A 16,020-nucleotide genomic window follows, 5' to 3' on the forward strand; every position below is an offset into this window, starting at 1 on the left:
CAACATTTATTTGCACCCATATGGGCTCTCAAGCCTTCATCATTCATATTTGTATAAATTCATACAACTATAGTGCCAACCGTTGGCTTCACAGTCAAAACATATCCAAGTATATATAACCAGAAACGTAAAGACTAACTCGATAACGGAACATGACTCGGACCTCTAGGTTGCAAGTGGATGCTAGAACACCTACAAAGAAGGAACGAATCACGTCTCCATGACACAAGCTGCTATATATCTCTACTCACTGATTTGCCAAAAAAAAAAATAGGAAACTAACATGTGAGTCACAAAGACTTTGTGAGTGAATAAGGGAAGGGGACAAGCCAAAGGGAAGAGTTTTTGAAATCATCCATGCTTTGCAAAAACAACATAAGTTTCATAAACATCATCATAGTTCCTTTCAAATATTCAATAACATCAGCTCAAAACATTTCCCATGAATGCAATTAAAATCCATGATATATAAACAATTTGATAAAACAGTTATAATTCCAAATACAAAATATTTGCAAAGAGAAAACAATAGAGTTCACATCACGGATACCGACACCTTCACCTTGGTAATGATATCCTTCTTGTACACAACCTAATTATCGGGCATTGTCTTTCACATTGAGATCTAGAAGTACTATTCTAGTCTTCATACACATTAGTTCTATAATATCCATTCTAAACATGAACACATAATTTGATCAATTAATCACATCCTCATTCCATCCAAGTGCAATGTCATCGAAGTCATTTATACATATTTATCACAATATTATATTCTTTACGAAATAAAGAATCAACTCATATCATTGCCTATATTAGGAGAATTATTATGTTTGCCCTAACTCACAACTATATTGGTGCATGGTATCCTTGCCCCCACATTTGGCTATAATAGCATGTGGTATTCTTACTCCCCACATCTGGCTATATTATTGTGTGGTATTCTTACCCCCCACACTTAGCTGCATTTATGTGTGGTATGCTTACCCCTCACATTTGGTTATACAAAGTTGATGCTTTTATAACACAATAGTAGTTCACATATCATTTCAAAATAAATTGAGTACCTTAAGTTACATCATATCATTCCTTTCATAGATTTTGTGGTGGCCATCTATACATCCACACATAAAATCCTTAAATGGTGGAGACTTACCATCCACTTTTACGTTCTATATTCGTGGACATTCTAACATCCACTTTCACTTTTTCATAAAGGTGACTCTAATCATCCACACTAGCACATACATCTTTTTGGGCTTCTAACATTTCAAAATAAAATTTATTTGGGGTGGATGTCTATTTATTCACCTAGGCATCTATCTAGCCATGAACCAATCATGCTTCATACATCCATTTTATGAGTTTTTGATTGAAAACATTTGTTATGGCTTGTCCCCCCTTATTGAAAACTAGTATGTAGTAGAGATATGGCATAATATCCAAAAAAAAAGCCCTTAAATTATTTAAAAAAATTCAAATAAGCCCTTATACTTTTATTGCATCCAATCAAACCTTTATACTTTTATTTTGAATCAAGTAAGTCTTTATAACTAATGATTGACTTAGTTAAAATACCATTTGTCATTTTATGTCACATGACACTGACATGACATGCTAACATATCATAATTGATGATGATGTGGCATGTTGACATGTCATAATTGATGATGACATAGTATACTAATTTGGTATGATAACATGACCATATGGCATTTTTCAACCTCTACATCAATACCATGTTATTGCCATATGGATAAAAAATGACAAGTGACATTTTGAATAATGGTAATTTATCAATCATTAGTCATAAGAGCTTATTTGACTCAAAATAAAAGTGTAAAGGCTTGATTGAAGGTAATAAAAGAATAAGAGCTTATTTAAATTTCTTAAACATTTTAGGGGCTTATTTGAGAATTATGCTAGAGATATTTACTAATATAATTGGTTTGAAAACTTCACTAAAAAAGCATGTGCTTAAACATTTAGATTTATCGATGTCAATATAACATTCAAATCATGCAAGTCAACCAAGTCGATAAATCATGTTTTGCTTTACTGCATAAAATACTTTAAAGAGATGTATCCACTTACCTTGACAAAAGAACTTTTATAAACCTCACTTTATCAAACTTTGCTTGTATTACGATCCTCAAGCTCAACAAATCCTAACATGATAAATTCTAACATAAGTTTGAAAATTTTTTAACAAACCCACTTATTCGAAACTAGCTGAGCAAGCCTATATTCTTCGTTTTAAGCCAATAATCCATAAAACTTCAAACACAAAGCATTTATTGTACAACCTTAAACTCCTTACCTCAATAACTTCTTTGGAAAGCAAAACCCCTAAAAATCTTCAGCTTAATGGAGGTTTAAAAGCTAAAATTCGTATAAAAGTGAAAGATAAGTTATACCCATGGGTTTTAAGCTCAAAATGGTTAGATCTTGCTAAAAAAATCGATATCGAGGGCTTAATCATTACTAGATATGGACTTGGTGGCTGTAGGCGGGTTTAGAGAGTGAGAGAGAGTGTTTAGAGGCTAAGAGAAGTGAGAAATGAGAAAAAAATCTTGAGTTAGGGCTTTTAATTTTTTGTGTTGGAGCCTAACGATCGACCTTTTAAAGTCTAGGGTCAATCCCTAGGTTATATTGTTTTCTTCCCAAAACTACAGGGATCAATCATTGACCTTCAATGGTTGATCCTTTTGGTTTTCAATAGCTATTTTAGGTTTTGTTTCGTAGGAATAGACTTTTTAAAGCTTGAGGGTTGATCTTAGTGTTTCTAGAAAATTTTTTAAGTGTTCCGTCTTGCAAGGATCAACCCTTTAACCCTTGAGGTCAATCCTTTTAGTTCTTAAAACTCTCTTAATCATTTTTTGGTGGGGATCGACCTTTCCTCCATCAAGGGTCAACCCTTGACACTTCCAGTGGCCAATTCGAGCCAAATTACTTCCAAGGATCGACCTTCCCTTCATGGGGATCAACCCTTCGTGCCTTATCTTGTAAAAATACATTCTTTTGGTTTTCTTTTCTATTATTCTTTCATCCATCAAGCTCTTATCTATTCAACACAATACTAGGGAGAAATTTAACATAACATAGTTAGGAAAACTCATCCAATAACACAAGTATATTAAGCATAATCCATTCCTTTAAAAATTATAACGTTTCTATTAAATGTAAAGTTAGGGTTTCACATTCTTTCCCCCCTAAAACAATTTATCCTCAAATTTACGTAAAAGTATCTAACATATTAATGGAAAAGGTATGGGTTCTTCACTTTCATCTCATCCTTGGATTCCCATGTCACCTCCTTGCAAAAGTGATTATGCCATTGCACCTTAACCAAGGTTACTTCCTTGGAGCGAAGTTTCTTCACTTGCCTATCTAATATGGCTATAAGCTACTCCACATAACTCAAGTTTTCTTCCAATAGAATGGTCTCATGTTGACTCACATGAACGAATCTATATGGTACTTCCTAAGCACAGAAACATGGAATACTAGGTGCACACTAGCAAGGTCTTGGGGTAATGCTAACTGATACGTTACTACAACAATCCTCTCTAGGATCTCAAATGGTCCAATGTCTCTTGGGCTCAACTTGCCCTTCTTGTTGAATTTTATGACTCCCTTGGTTAACAAAACTTTCAAAAAGACATGGTCGCTTACCTCAAACTCCAAGTCTCTACATCTATGATTGGCATATGAATTTTGATGACTCATTATCGCCAAATCCTTTGTCTAATCATTTGGATCTTGTCAAAATATCTTGAACCATCTATAGTCCAAGGAGTTTTCATTCTCCAACCTCAAACCAACAAATAGGCAACTTACACTTTCGCTTGTATAAGCCTTCATAAGGCACCATTTGAACACTAGACTAAAAGTTGTTGTTGCAGGCAAACTCTACCAATGGCAAGTGTCGATCCCAAGTGACTCCAAATTCTATGACACAAGCTCACAACATGTCCTTTAAAGTTTGAATATCCTTCTTAGATTACCTATCCATCTATGGGTGAAAAGCAGTACTAAAATTTAACTAGTCTCTAAAGCTTCTTGAATTTTCCCTTAAAATCAGTTGGTAAATTACGTGCCTTTATCTGACACTATGGTGACATGGACTCCTTGCTAACACATTATCTCATCCACATATAATCTAGCATATTGTGCCATTCCATAAGTGGTTTTCACTGGTCGAATATGAGCGGATTTAGTCAATTTATCAACTATCACCCGAATTTAGTTGCACCCATTACTCGTTTGGGTAGTCTTGTCACAAAATCCATAAAGATATGTTCCCATTTCCACTTGGGAACAGGCAAGGAGTATAATAGAATGGTAGGTCTTTGATGCTTTGCCTTAACCTATTGGGACACTAGGCATTTGGTCACAAATCCTGCCACATCTTTTTTTCAAACCTTCCACCAATATACCTCTCTCAAATTATGGTACATCTTGGTGGTACCTAGATGTACTACATAGGTTGCCAGGTGAACCTTTTTTAAGATATTTCTCCTCATATCATCAATGTTTGGCACATAAACTATAGATCCATAAAGTAACAACCCATCCATGTCTATAGTGAATATCTGCCTTTTCTCCCTTGAGGATCCTCTAGGGCTCAAATCACAAAATCATTGTCTTAAGCTTCCTTAATACGGTCTATCAAGATTATCTTCACTCTAAAATGGGCTAACAATGCCTTAGTATCATTGATTTTAAATCGGATTCCCATATCACCCAAGTTATGCATGCCTTGCACTAAGGATCTCCTATCGATTGAGATATAGGCTAACCTCCCCATAAACTTCTAGCTCAATGTATATGCCACTACATTGGCCTTGCTAGGATGATTCAATATAGTGCTATTGTAGTCCTCAAGCAACTCTATCCATTTATGCTGCCTAAGGTTAAGCTATTTTTGCTCAAATATATAACCCTTTGTGCCACATGGCAAACTTAATACTGGAGCTGTAGTTAGATAAGTCTTGAGCTTCTCAAAGCTTTCCTCACATGCATCTAACCAAATGAATTTAACACCCTTTTATGTCAACTTGGTCATAGGAGCAACTATCCTAGAAAAATCCTTAACAAACTTGTAGTAGCAATTGGCTAATCTCAAGAAACTATAAATTTTCATCATAGATGTCAACCTCAATCACTTCTCCACCACCTTTATCTTCCTTGGGTCCACTTTTACTCCATACTTAGACACTATGTGACCCAAGAAGCTTAAACTATCAAGCCAAAACTCAAACTTAGAGAACTTGGCATACAACTCATGTTTCCTCAAGGTCTATAACACGATCCTCAAGTGTTGTTCATGCTCTTCTCGACTCTTTGATATAACAGTCTATCATTGATGAACATTACTACAAACTTGTCCAAGTATGGTCTGAGCACTCTAATCATCATATCCATAAAAAGGTACAAGGGCATTAATCAATCCAAATGATATAATCGAAAACTCATAATGACCATACCTTGTGTAAAAAGTAATCTTAAGTATGTCCCCACCTCTAATCCTTAATTGGTAGTAACCTGATCGAAGTCAATCTTAGAGAAACACTTTGCCCCTTGCAAATTGATCAAACAAATCATCTATATATGGGAAAGGATACTTGTTCTTTATAGTCACTTTGTTCAACTATCTATAGCATTCAAATCATGCAAGTCAACCAAGTCTATAAACCATGCTTTGCTTTACTATATAAAATACTTTAAAAAGGTGTATCCACACACCTTGACAAAAGCATGTTTCCAAACCTTGCTTCATTAAACTTTGCTTGTACTATAATCCTCAACCTTAGCAAATCCTAACATAATAAATTCTAACATAAGTTTCCAAATTTTCCAACAAACCCACTTATTTAAGACTAGTTGACTAAGCCCATATTCTTTATTTTAAGTCAATAATCCATAAAAATTCAAACACAAAGCATTTATTGTGCAACTGTGAAACTTTTACCTTCATAGACATGTAACGGAGGTAGACACGATGACGCAGATTAGGGTTAATTTCGTCATTTTCTTGGGTGAGCTCCTAGAAGTGGGTTTTCTAATGTTATTAAGGTCTAAGTAAGCCTAAGGAATAAATGAATGAGGTATATAATAATGAAATAAACGAAGAAAATAGAAATAATGATAATTTCCACAGTAAGGGTAAAATGGTCATTTTGGGTCTCAGGTCTAAATTTTCAAGTTTTCATGAACTCAAGTACCTTTAATCTATTGTGGACCTTTTTTCAGTGTCAAAAGAGTAAAAATTTTGAGCCAAAAGTTTTTTGTAAATAAGTGGAACTTTGTCAACTATAGGATAAATATTAAATTTTTTCAGCACTTTCTCCTCACTTCCAGCAGCTTCTTCTTCTTATTCCCATCCTTTTTCCTCACTAAGCATTTTCCATCTTTTATGGAAGCCATCCCTTGAAACCTCCATAACTTTCTCAAAGTAACTTCAATTATCATGCTTTTGAACACTTTTTCATAGGATTCTTTGTGCTCTTTCACTTTTACATCTCAAGAACCCTCAAAAGTCTTTCCTCAATACTTTCTCTCACTAGTTGGACGTTTTAGAGAGAGAGGCTTTCCATAGTAGCTTGACAAACTCTTAAAAGGAATTCAACTACAAAATTACCAAGGTGAGTAGTGAGTTAGGGTGGATTTTCAAGTTGTTGATGAATGGCCAATGGTTAGAATTGTGGATTGTCTTATTGTTGAAAGTTATTTATTTATTTCTAGTGAGGCTAAAGTAGTGCAAAGTAATGACTAGTCAAATGGTAATTTGAAGCTAGTTAGGAATAACTAGTAAAACTTGATTTAGGAAACAACTTTTGAAATAGTATTCATGTAAATTGAGTTGGTGTGATGCTATTGTGTGTGATAGGTTCCAACGAGACCCCACATCTCCACTTGGAGCATTAGTGAAAGTTGGAGTCAATTAAAGAATCAACAAAGACAAGTGAGTGAACTTGCATCTAAATTGTTTTGGGAAATGCATATGTGTTTGAATGGATCATTTGAAAATTTTATTTGTTTTTGCTTTAAAATGTACTTGGGGAACAAGCCCTTGATGAAATATTCTTATATTGTGAAATGTGCAATGTGATTAGTTCATGTGTTCCTACATTATGTTGACGTGTATGTTATGCATTGAATGGTACTATTGTGTGATAATTATAATTGTGCGTGTGCGGTGTGGGAGTGCACATGACGGTGCCAGTAGTGTGTGGTGTGAGAGTGCACACGTCAATGATATATGCCATGTGCCGTGTGAGAGAGCACATGATGATGATGATGATATAGTAATGTACAGTGTGGGAGTGCACAGATGACCTAGCTATGTACGGTGTGGGAGTGCACATGAGCTAAGGGAGAGTTGGGGTGATGCCGTGTCATGACCTAATTTCCCGGGCCATGACCGGCGCATGAGCTCAATGAGCATAGCTCACTAAGCCCAAGCAAGCCTATCCATTTACCTTTGCTTAATAAATTTATCATATCATGCATACACACACACACCTTTTCCCGAGTGTGAACATAGCCAAAACACAATGGCATTATCGATAATAATATACATGCATTATACCAGTCATGTATTTAGCAATTTACATTGCATACACATATTCACATTGTTAGATTGTATTCACACTACAAAAGGACCCATGACTTCCAGCGGAGACATTTACAATAAAAAGGATTACTATCGAATGCCAGACACATACCCAGGAGATGCACTACGGGGACTCCTCGATCTAGGGTCCAACAGTCACCTAATCTAAAAACATGAATTTTTTTATAAAACGTGAGTACAATACTCAGTGAGTGAACAAGATGGGAACAAGCATACCATAAGGAATGTTTATCGAAATCATGATGCATTCATTTTCTCAAAACCATGCAATTGTTTTAGCTCCTTTAAACCCTTCATGTAAACCCCACATTAGTAAATCACTTTACAAAAATCCATGCTCAACTATGGTAGCAAAGAAATGGGATATATGGCAAAAACCCACAAGTTAGCAAAATGGACAAAAAGTTTCTTGCTGTAGCGAACTTCATTCTCGCTGCAGCGAGAACCAGAACATCAAGGAAAAAGTCTCATTTTTCCCTTAAAACAAGTCATCCTGCTAAAATAACAATAGCAACATGTAACACATGTAAACTTCCAAATTCCAACAAAACAAATGCTTACATATTTGCATTTACAACCATATACCCATCATCAACATGCACACCATCCCATCATCATCATCATGCACACCATCCCATCATCATCTCATATGCAACGGCTTGTGCGCATATAGTAGGGTCAGCAACGGCTTATGTGCACTCCCACTCACACATAGCCGGGTTAGCAACAGCTTATGTGCACTCCTACTCGCACATAGCCTGGTCAGCAACGGCTTATGTGCATTCCCACTCGCACATAGCCGGGTCAGCAACGACTTATGTGCACTCCTACTCGCACATAGCCGAGTCAGCAACGGCTTATGTGCACTCCCACTCCCACATAGCCGGGTCAGCAACGGCTTATGTGCACTCCCATTCGCACATAGCCGGGTCAGCAACGGCTTATGTGCACTCATACTCGCACATAGCTGGGTCAGCAACGGCTTATGTGCACTCCCACTCGCACATAGCCGGGTCAGCAACGGCTTATGTGCACTCCCACTCGCACATAGCCGAGTCAGCAACGGCTTATGTGCACTCCTACTTGCACATAGCCGGGTCAGTAACGACTTATGTGCACTCCCACTTGCACATAACCTGGTCAACAACGGCTTATGTGCACTCCCACTCGCACATAGCCGGGTCAGCAACGGCTTATGTACACTCCTACTCGCACATAGCCGGGTCAACAACGGCTTATGTGCACTCCTACTCGCACATAGTTGGGTCCAAATCAACATGCAAAGAAGCATCCAATGCATATCATGCATTTTATCATATTGTGATAACACATAAACCATTGTATAGCACATTTTCACAATATAAAATCATTTTACTAAAAGCTTGTTCCCAAGGTACATTTTTTAAGACAAGTTGGATAGAATCTTTCATATTCCCCAAAACAAGTTTGAAATGCAAGTCCACTCACCGGTATTAGGAGTAGAAATGCCCCTATTTTCAGTCCGCGGGTACAGTCCTTTACCCGTATCCAATGGCTCACCACCTAGCCATAATCCATGACACATATTCTAATTAAATTGTGTCTAACAGTCATAAGCTATTTCAGGCTTGATATATATATATATGATATGAAATGAAAAATGCACGGGTAGCCATCTAGACCCGGTAGTGGCTTAAGTCGATTTTTCATCCGATAAATTGGCCAATGCGTCCAATTTCACTCCAAATTAATCCATTTCTCCTATAATACCTTAATTTAGCACATACCATTTAAATAAAGCCAAATTCAGCATTAGAACCCTCACAGCTCCTAATAGAAAAATTCAGTCATTTGGTGCACTAGCACCGAAAATTTTTCTACATAACTGTTTCACCTTAATTCATCATTTTCCAAGCCACTTTCCTTGAAATAAAAACAATCCCCCATTGATATTCAGCCCTCATGGTTTGACCAACAAGGAACCCTAGAGAAATTGAATATTTCTTTTGTGTTTTTGTTCATAACCATGCTTAACTATCCCTAAACACTAACATAGTCTGAAATCAAATTATTCCAACAACAATTCCTCTTCCATACCCATTTTTCAGAATTGAATTCATCATGATAACTCAATATTCAACCATGGAAATCAAGAACAAAAGCATGGGTAAGCTAGGTATCAAGGAGAATTAAAGAAATTTTAACTTACCTAGCTTGTTTCCTTGAATTCCAACACTTTCTCTTTGATTTTTCCCACCTACGGCTTGTTCTTCCTTGGTTTCTCTTCTCTTCTAGTTTGGTTGATCACTATGGGAGAAATAGGCTAATTGTTATGCCTTTTATAAAGAAAATAATGAATGGATGAGATTTTGACACATGTCACCATTCCATAGGTCCATGTGTCATACTTAGCCATTAAGCAATCTCTCTCCACTACACATTTCTCATGTTTATCCATTTACAGGATGAATAAAATCCCTTGGCCTTGACAAGTGCTGGGGCGAAAAATTTACCTATTTGCCCCCGGGGTGAAAAAATTTACGATTTTGCCCCTATACTCCGAAATGTACCGAAATCAAATTATTTCTACTTTTCAACCTCAAATAACACTAACATTGATCAATATTAACCAAATGGGGCAAAAAAGTCATTTTATAAAAATTCTCATTTAGTCCTCTAGTGGCAAAATTACCATTTTGCCCTTATGCTCCAAAAATACCAGGAATCATAACATTTTCACTGCCAAACATCATTTTATACTCCAATAATCATAATTATATTTCATATAATTACTCTTGGTCAAATGTGATCAAATCTTAGCTAAAAATCTCCATTTTATCATCAATTGGTCAAGTGACCGTTTTATCCCTAATCGGTCAATTTTTCGAATGGACTCCAAACTAGACCTTGAACTTCGAATCACTATTCTAAGCCATTCTGTGGGTTTCAAAATTTTCAATTTCCTCTTATAATTTTTATTTGAACTAGTTCAAGGCTCGATTTAACTTAGTTGTACCACTCGATACAATACCGTCTTTTAATCGAGCTTGACAAGGTCTCACATGTCGGTAATTGTGTATATGTTTATATATGCTATATATAGAGAGGTTATGGAAAATATATTGTGATTGTTGACAAATGCTTTCTAATTGATTTTCATTGCAGCAAAAATGAATTTTCGTTGTGACAAGAAGTCTTTTAATTTCATTGCCTTGTTTCTTGCTGCAGCGAAATTCATTCTCGCTGCAACGAGAAACTCTCGGGTGCTGAGAGTTTGACTAGCTCAGATTTTCACTGCAGCGAAAATGCATTATCACTGCAATGATAAACTCTCGGGTGGTTGGGTAAAAATGCTTGCCCGGGTTTTCGCTACAGCGAGAAACTCTCGGGTGGTTGGCTCAAAAATTTTACCTGAATTTTGCTATAACGAGAATGCCTTTTTGCTACAGCGAGATTCACTTTGCCATGCTTGCCTTGTTTGGACTCTACCGTAGTTTTCACTCTTTAACTTCATTGTTGATCATGGATCTTTCAATACTAAGGCACGAAATAATCAAGGGTTGAATTGAGGGGTTTTGAACAAGAAATTAAGCTAAATTGCATTGTTTTCAACATAAGTGCATCATGTTTTCTAAAACTTTCCGTATTGATGCTTGTCCTTTCTTATGTTCACTCATTGAGTTTGTACTCACGCCTTCTTACTTCATGTTTTCAAATTTGGAGGTAGTTGGGACCTAGAGTGAGGTGTCCACTTGTATTCACCTTTTTGGTAGGTACCATGGCATTCAGTAGCCGTACCCGTATCCAAAGTCACTCTGCTGGTAGTCAAGGGTCTTTTGCATGTGTACATATACACTTGATGTAAATTGCTAAAACTTATGTTATAACCAATGTATGTATATTTTGATTGGTGATACCACCATAAATTGGCAATGGATGATATTATTTTTGAGATGATACAAGTATAAGTATTTGATTGCCATGATATATTACTGCAATACTTATAGTTGAGAATTAAGAATTATGGTTTTAGGAATGATGAACAAGATCATATAAAAAGGCTTGCTTGGGCTTAGTGGGCTATGCCCATTAGGCCCTTGCGCCGGTCATGGCCCAGAAATTGGGCTGTGACAGCAACCTTAAACGTCATTACCTTAACAGTTACTTTGGAGAGCAAAATCCCTAAAAATCTTTAGCTTAAGTGAGGTTCAAAAGCTGAAATTTGTAGAAAGTAAAGGTTAAGTTATAACCATAGGTTTTAAGCTAAAAAATGGTTAGATCTTGCTAAAAAAAATCAAGGTGGAAGGCTTAATCCTTGCTAGAAATGGACTTGGTGGCTATAGGAAGTTTGGAAAGTGAAAGAGAGTGTTTAGAGAGTGAAATAGAGTGTTTGGAGGCTAAGAGAAGTGAGAAATGAGAAAAAAATATGGAGTTAGGGCTTTTATTTTCTATGTTGGAGCCCAGGGATCGACCTTTTAAAGCCTAGGGTCAATCCCTAGGTTATACTTTTTTCTTCCTTGTGAAACCCCAATTTTTACATATTGTGCAAATTTGGTGAAAACTTGAATTTTAATGAATTATACGTTGGTAAAGATTATCTATGAGAATTCCTTGTCTTTTGATGTAAACCTTTCCATATTATTGTGTTCATGGATGGATGATGGTTGATGGGATGGTTGATAAAGGAAGCCAGACGAACGAATTTTTGCAAGTTTGAACTTGAAGGGTTGACCCTCAATGGTTAAAACTCGACCCTATTGACTTAGGTGTCATAACCCAAACCAGGGGCCATGACCAGCACACAAGTCCAGCAAGTTAAACCCACGAGACCCGAGCAAGCCTAAAAAATTTGGATCAAATCAAATATTCAAAAGTTCTTCATATTAACATATTCATAATATAATCTAAATTCATATATACATATAAGTTGCCCATTGGTACATAGTTCATACATAACACTTAAACATATCATTCACAAACCATACATCGGCTAACAAAACGGGGTTCGTCCTATACAACTCTTAACACAATAATAACATATGGCAACACAATGCCTACACAAATCCCAAGTAAACATGGTTGGGAAACCAAAACAGTCTTGAACTCAGCAGAGTGGACCCATTAGATAGGAAACCTACCAGATGCCAAAATGGGCTATTCAAAAGACGACACTAGCCACGCAAGTCTTGTCTCCTATTTACCTTCACATGGTACAAATAAATGGGTGAGTCATCTAATACTCAGTGAACTAGAACAATTAACTCAAATTTAATTGTGTAGATAAATATATGTATACATAATGTATTTTAGATGCCATCTAAAGATTCTAACAATGATCTCCAACAATAGAGGTATATCACAATCATCCCTATAAGGTATTCTCTAAAAATGCTAATCATGCACAATATTATTATGTCTCTATAAGTAATGCATATTAAATCAGACTTCTTTCGAAAGCCAACATCAAGCTAGGTTCCATAAGCACTTCACAATTGCTAGGAACAATGGCAAAATCAAACTCATTTTAGCTTACCTTGAAGCTTTACCATCGTGTATTAATCATATGTCATATGCTCCTTAATAATTATATATTCAATTCCTGTAGTATACTATTCATAATTCATATTATCACAATCAAAGCATAATTAATGAGTGGTTTTCCCTGGGCATAATAAAATCATGGACTATGGCTAGCCGATGGAGTCAAATCACGCAAAGTGTTGAAGCAATTAGCGAAAGATCAAATCTTGCATGGCACCAAAGTGACTGATGAAGAAATCAAATCATGCTAGTGCTAAAGCCACTGGCCGAGAAATCAAATCATGCTTGGAGAATGAGCATCTACGAAAAACAAATCACGCACGATGCCGAAGTAACCAACGAAGAATTAGATCACAAGGATAAGACTCCATTCAACCTCAAATCAAATCAACGTTTAGAATTTCTTATCATCAAATAGAATAGATATCCACAATCAAGGCCATCATGTCGTTGTTATCACATATATTCCATTTCACATCAAAGATCATACTTAATGAGTTTCAGATACTAACCAGCTCAATATCATTTCTCCGTGCCTTTGATCACCCAAGATATCAAACAATCATAATCCTCCAAGAGGCTATTTGTCTTGAGTAAACTACTATCAGACATGCATCATAATATCACATCATTCAAATAACTAGACCTCCTAGTCTAAGTTCTAAACGCACGCCACTCTATGGTTTGCACTAAGACACATATACACATTCACATATAATGTGAAATCCCACATTGAGTAGGAGGATAACTAGGAAATCCTTAAGTGAGCATATAGATTACATTTTTGGTGGTCTATCACTTTTGAAGCAGGAAATTTTCTAAGTTTGGGAGGAGTCACAATATGTGATTTTTATTGAACAATCTTTTGGAAATAAAAAAATGGCAGTAATGATTCCATTGAGTTTTATATGACTAAAAATTATTTTTTCATAATTTTTGAAATGCATTTGCTATGGCAAATGGGAGCCGCAAATTTAATTTTAGTCAAACTTTTTCGATTTTGTTCTTGAAACCAAAATTTAGATTTTGATTCTTTTGGATTTTGATTTTTTTGATATTTTTATTGAATCCAAATGAGGGGTTGTTTGCTTATTTACACTAAATATCTTAAGTAAATAGAGAGTAAAAAGTAAAGAGGACATTTACTTAAATGGTATTTAATGTAAATAAGTTGAGCATGTTTTGATAGGCAAACTGCCTCTAAAATAGCATTTTGTCTCAAATGTTTCAATACATGTTCATGATGTATTGATACATTTAGCCCAGAAGGGATTTATGATGAACATGTATCGGTACATGTTCATAAAGTATAGATACATTTTTCCCAGAACCAAATGTATCAATAGATGGGCCAATGTATAGATATATTTCGTTGATTTTAGAAAAATAAAAGGGGTAAAAACATTATTTCACACCCTAGCTTATAAATATATCACATTTTTCGAGGGTTGGCAACCCTTAGCCGCATTTGCAAGGTAGAACACCTAGTCTTAAGCCCTTCCAACTCATTTTTAACTCAAATCTTCATTTTTTGTGATTAAATGATGTGTTTTCGAGTTGTTATGAAAAAGCTAACATTTTTAATCTTTGGAAACTTTAAATCTTGATTTCTAGTTTCTAAAAATATGATTTTCTTGCCCAAATTTTCTGTTGGTGATTAAATCTTAAAGGCTTAGTGATTTCTTTAAGCATCTAAGCTCACTTAAGATAAGGATGGAAGATTTATGGGTTTCTAAGCATGGGTTTTAGCTAGAAATTTAGTTTAGCTAAAATCGAGTAGTTTTGAAAATACCTAGAATGATTATTACAAAATCTTTATTCTAGGAAATGATTGTGATGATTATTGAATGATAAGAACACTTTAAAACTCCACAAATAACTTCGAAACGAAGTTGTGATTGGAGCTAGGAATTGACTCTCCAATTAGGTGAATGGATACACCTTTTCAAGTATTTTAATACGTAAAGTTAGCATGATTTATGTGGAAATGGTTGTTTAAGCATGTTGAAAACTTAGTTCCATAAATGGTTTACCAAGGATTTGAACTACAAGGTTTTATGAAGTTTTCAAGGAAATATTCAAATAACTTGATTTAATAATGATTGTGATATGTGTGATACAATGATTTTCAAATTGATTACAAATTTACTATGTATGTAAATATACTACTATGTATTAGTTTTTAACAAGGAAGGACAAGCCTTTTTTTGTTTGTATTACACTTAATTACTCTGGCCTTGGAGCTAGTGTGAGTATGAGATATTTTTGTGGTTAATGTATGAATGTTATTACGCACATGTTAGATACGATGTAGCATGATAAAAATGTTGGACAGATAAGTTCCATTTATGAGATTGTAACATGTATGCCATGAGATGTATGTGTTAAGCATATCATATACACTATGGGCTAAGCATGTAAGTGATTTATAAGTTTATGAAATGTATGCCATGATATGTATATGTTGAGATAGTCATATACATTATGGGCTAAGTACGTAAGTGATTTATGAGACTATGAAATGTATGCCATGAGATGTATGAGTTGAGATAGTCATATACACTATGGGCTAAGCATGTAAGTGATTTATGAGACTATGAACTGTATGCCATGAGATGTATGTGTTGAGATAGTCATATACAGTATATGCTAAGTATGATGATGATTTATGGAGATGTTATATGTTCATGATGCAAGCTAAGGATGGAAACGATCATAACATCAAGAGATCTTATGATGATCGTGGGTGAGGATGAAGTGCCATTTATGCAACTTTGATGATTGTTCACGTGAGGTGAACTAGACAGTAGTCAAGACTCTATCCATTACCCATCTGAGTGGGGTGAGACCACTCGATAAAT

The sequence above is a fragment of the Theobroma cacao genome, chromosome 4 (genome assembly GCF_053813885.1).
Source record: "Theobroma cacao isolate CCN51 chromosome 4, ASM5381388v1, whole genome shotgun sequence".
Classification (NCBI taxonomy): Eukaryota; Viridiplantae; Streptophyta; class Magnoliopsida; order Malvales; family Malvaceae; genus Theobroma; species Theobroma cacao.